Below are 5,534 nucleotides of genomic sequence, written 5' to 3'. Positions count from 1 at the left end.
TTGGCAACAAGTTTTTCTTAGACACTTCAACTAAGCAGTATTCATTTTAGACACATCATGTAGAATTCTCTTTTATCATTTTGACACTTTTTTGACAATAAACAAAAAACTGAAGGAGTGTGTAATACACTCCTTAATGACGTGACAAACAATCATTTAAAAGATTGCATGTGTTATTTTAAGTTAAAAATGAAGAAGAAGAAAAAAAATTAAAATTGAATTTGAATAAAAAATTTGACCTCCATTGAAGAAATTTAAGCTTGAAAAAAGTGGTGGTGGTGGTTGGGGGGGGGGGCTTGAAAACGAAGAAGAAGAAGAGAATAAAATAAAAAATGGCTAAATTAAGTCTTTCACGCGCTATTGTTGATTACCACACTCACTTTGATATGTTAGCAAAAAGTGTCAAAATGACAGAACAAAACCTTACATGCTTAGTTAAGGTGTCTAAGTGAATTTGGTGCCATCTTTAGGGGATCACCGATGGGTTTGCCAGATATTTTATTGAATTCATCTATTCATGAGTGATTTAGTAATCATTATGACCAAGTAAAATCTCATTAGCAATTGCCTTGAGATTCACACTCTATGTACCATTTTTCTTCATAGATTCCTTAGCCAAATCACTCCATTTCTTGACATTTCTTCTCAATTATTCCCATTGTTCACCGGCCCCCATCACGATCGTGATACATCTATTGAACTCATCTCTTTCCATGACACCACCTTCACTAACATTAACCCTAACATCATTCTTCCAAATATCTTGAATGAGTTTTGCATTACAAACTTGATCATTACAGAGTAGAAATGCAACGATAGATACCTTAGATGATATGCTCTCTAAGTTGGATTTCATCCACAATGAGTTAAAAAACAACCAACAAAAGGGTGTTTAAGAACTTCTACTTGCGAGCACCAACTCACTATCTTACCGTGCTTTTCAAGTTTGTCTTTGCAACTCAACTCTTCCTTCATATTATCCTCATCATGTCCTTCCCTAATAACCCACAACAATGGCCTCCCATATTTCAACAATCCATGACCAATCTCCTCCATCAATGGACTTGATATTTCGGATAACTACAAAATGCTATGTAAATAACTAATCCCTTGTCCTTTGAGTTCAACTAATGTATAGAATTATTCGAACTAATCTCAATCATATCAGCTCAAAAAGTATTATCATAAAGAAATATTGAAGAAATTGAAGGCCCAATTCCCACCATAGTTACATTCTTTAGAATTCTGAAAGCTTCAAATTCCTAAGCATCATAAGTGCTTACAGGAACTCTTGGGTTTCTTCACTACTATACATTTCAATTTTCCTTTTAATAGACTTAACTCTCCAGTGGGAACTCTCCACTTCATCATATACAAAAGAAGGAAAATCAATTGGACTAAGTGGTGACAATTCCAGTAACTCTATTATTTTACCCTTAGCACAACAATTTTTTTATCATCAGGATAGTCTGTGCATCTATAATAGTAAACATCAGAAACTATGGCAGGTTGTATCCAAAATAATGAAGATGGGATATTAATTTTTTTCGCCACTAAACCAACCTATTCCATGATAATCGTGTAGATGACATGTGAAAAAGGGGGTATGATTATTGCATTTGATTGGATCAAATTTAAAATGAATTTTCATCCACGAGACTTTCCAGAAGAATAGATCATATGAAACTGATCAATTGAACTTAACTGAATTTTCCATCATAGCCATTAGAGAAAGGAGAAAAGCTTAACCCTTCAACATCTGAGAGTTTTTTTTATTTTACTAAAAGTTGATAGGCTCGTTGTTAAAGTGACTCCCGTTGAGATTATCATTAAATAGTAAAAGTATGTTCTCTCTAGAAGCTTAAATTTTTAAATGAGATAGTTACACACTTTAACATGGTATCAGAGAAGGCAAAGGTCCTGAGATCGAATCTCACCGCCACCTAAATCAAAAAAGAATTTCCACTTTCTTGACCATGGAAAAAGAATCAGTCCTACACGTGAGGGGGGCGTGTTGAGAATATAATTATATAATAAAAGTCTGCTCTCTCTAACAGCTTAAGCTTTTAGATGAGATAGTCACACAATTTGAAATCTCATTTGGGAATCTTATCCCTCTCTTCATTGATTCCTCACATATGTCTTGAATTGTAATTCGAAGTTTAAAGGCTGAAGACCATACATATAGAGAGAGATCATGATTCGACCAGCGGTGCAGCCAATGGAGGCTCCGCCGATGACTATGGCGGTACCAATGGTAAGGATGAAGGGCTTTTAAGGCGTGCTTGGTAATCTTCAAAGCCTCTTTGAATCAATTTGCTTTTATTGTTATCTCTATCTTTTTCATGGTCACACACTTCAACATTGTATCACATAGATGTACTAAGATCGATCCACCGCCAACCATATTAACAAAGAATTTCAACGTGCTTGACCATGAAATAAGAATCAGCACTGCACGTGAGGAGCGTGTTGAGAATACAATCAAATAATAAAAGTGTGATCTGTCTAATAATTTAAACTTTTACATGAGATGATCTCACACTTTAACATGGTATCAGAGCACACAGAGGTCATGCGATCGAATCTCACCACCACCCAAATTATAGAAGAATTTCCACGTGTTTGGCCAATGAAAAAATCAGACCAGTAGGTGAGGGGGCATGTAAAAAATATAACTAAATAATAAAAATGTTCGCACTCTTTAATAGTTTAAACTTTTGGATGATATGGTCGCAAGATTTAACATGGTACCAGAGCAGGCAGAGGTCCTGAGATCGAATCTCACCGCCACCCAAATAAAAAGAATTTCCACGTGCCTGACCATGGAAAATAAATCAGGCCTGCATGTGAGAGGTGTGTTGAGAAGATAATTAAATAATAAAAGTGTGATCTGTTTAACATCTTAAGCTTGTAGATGATATGATCACACACTTAAACAAATCCAATGCCTAAATTTATTAATTGTTTGGAAAATTGAAGACATGAATTTATCTGGCCTTGGCCTGGGAATAGTGCTATGAGAACATGAGACATTTCACTCTTCGAAATTTTCATGTTTTTGGTGGTGAAAAAAGAAGTGTCCATGAAGGTGGGCAGAAGAAATTTATTAATGAATAAGGTGTTTTTGAATTGGCTTGGTTACAATTGATTAAGGTCACACATATTTATACTAGTTAATATATGGCTCTAGTTATAAAAAAATTTAGAAAATTTGTCATATTTCATTAAATATATACCTTAACTATTAAGTTTTAAGATATATATAAATATTTATTAAATAAAAAAATATCAAAATATATCTTACTCAAACTTTTTAGAAGCTTCAAGAAGTATATGAATTTATTGTTATTTCAAAAATAAACTTTATTATTCAACAACAAAATAAAAACAAGAAATGGATGAATACTTTATAGAAAGTATCAAAACAAGTATAATTCTAGCAAGTAGTATGTTCTATTAGCATATATAACGTGTGCTGACAATTTAGAGATACAAATAAAAAGATATTTTAAATTTCCATGAATCATCGTTATTATTCAATAAAAAAATGCACGAAATGAATGATTACTTTAGTCTAAGAAAAAAACATAATGATAGCAAGTAGTATGCTATTATTAAACATAATGTGTGCTAACAAATCGAGATACAAAAACATGACATGTTTGTTGTTTCGAGAATCATCATTATTATTCAGTAAAAAATATAAGAAATGCATTAGTAATTTATTCAATAAAACGAAAAAAACAATTATGATAGCAACTAGAATTTTTAGTAATAATTTTCATCATTCCGTAAAAATTGACGCTAGAAATGCATGGGCATATAGTACTTTATAATAACAAACAAAAAACATAATAGTAGCAAGTAATATGTTTTATTATCAGAATATGTCGTGTGCTAACAAATTAAAGACCCGAAGGCATGACATATATACATATCCGAATGTAAATTTTTGTTTTAAAAACATAATAAAAAACATGTTAATGTAATTTCAAATTTAAATATAAAGAAGTAAGCATATGAAGAAAAAAAATTCAACATGTAATACATATATACTTTCTATCTACACTATAGTTTTTCTATAAGGCGAGAGTACTCAAGAATAGTGTATTTTTTCAGTTCGGACGTTGAAATATGTGACTTTATTTCTCATGCGATTGTATATCTCATGTGATTGTGTATCTCATCTAAAAAAATTACTTTTAGACAAGACACACTTTTATTTACTTAATTCTAAATTATGATACTGCTTAGGTTGAGAAAACAACAGATATATAAATCGATTAAATACATTCAATTTTTTTTGTATTAGTTTCATTTGGCAAAATTTACCGGAATGCTCTCATTGTTGGATTGGCCTTTTCACCAACCTTAATTAATAATAAGAACAAGATTGTGTAAAAAAAAAACCATCCCTAGTAAAATGACAAGGCATATTCTTTTTGAATAATCAATCTTATTTGCCTTTTACCACTTAAAATATATTTTCCGACGAGCATAATAATTTAAATTTTACCTTCACGCTCATTACAAATTTTTATTCCTTCAAGATCATTCTAAAACATTCTCATACTTATGGAATGAAATGTACTGTAGTTAAAAGGTACTTTCATAATGGTTTTGGCAAATTATTATGTACAATACTCAATTACTCATGTTCTTCATTCCTCCAACCACCGTGTCCCTCTAAAGAAAATCTTACAACTTAACATTGCATTTCATCCATGACCTATTGTTTTCTTTTCTTCTTTACTAGTCTATTCTACATACTCTTTCTCTCATGTTCTTCTACTCTTTAGTTGTTTGTGTTTACAGTTGCGAATTTAATCTAAGCTATAACATCAACATTTATGTACTATTGAAGACAATATAATTATATATTATTTAATGGTTATGATTTATGCATATCGGGTTTTGGTTCAGGTATGAGGCGAAAAAAATTAAATCCTACAATGTATTAAAGATAGGCCTTGATAAAATAATTTTTTTATTTACATGACTTCCAGTGAGTTTCATTAGTTAGGGTTTTGAAATTGCGATTTTTCATTTACTTTGCCTCTTATTTATCTTTGTATAATAATGACTTGGTGTTGACCGTTATATGATGTAAAAAACTTTGACATCTCCTTTGATTCATTAAAAATTGGCTTAATCTATACGCTAATGTTGATTTTTGTTTGTTTTGCTTAAAGAACCGATACATATATCGATTATGTAACGACCCGAAAGTAACCCCTAGGAGAAGGGAGCACCCTTAGGTCAGAATAATTGCGTACTTGACCTTTCAGAGGTCTTGTACAAGCCTTAGCTATCATTCATTACATAATATATGAAAAGTAGGCGGACTTTAAAACTTTTCACTAATTAAATAATAAAAGAAACATCTTTCATAATAGCTAAGGAGAAGTCTTATCGTCACAAGCCATCTTAAAGACACGACATATTTATCTTAGGGACATGGCCCTTTACATTGAATAAAAATACACAGTAAGTCTTAATGATAGAAACTAAGAAATAGAACTATGCCCTCG

General features: G+C 31.5%; 1 pseudogene; it reads right to left on the bottom strand.

Annotated features, from left to right (window-relative positions):
• Positions 1-346: 346 nt before the first annotated feature.
• On the bottom strand, positions 347-4,349 carry LOC107021606 (annotated as a pseudogene).
• Between the last annotated feature and the right edge of the window lie 1,185 nt (positions 4,350-5,534).

Source organism: Solanum pennellii, chromosome 1 (assembly GCF_001406875.1).
Source record: "Solanum pennellii chromosome 1, SPENNV200".
Classification (NCBI taxonomy): domain Eukaryota; kingdom Viridiplantae; phylum Streptophyta; class Magnoliopsida; order Solanales; family Solanaceae; genus Solanum; species Solanum pennellii.
The sequence above is the reverse complement of the archived record's forward strand: the minus strand, read 5'-3'. Positions and strand labels throughout refer to the sequence as shown.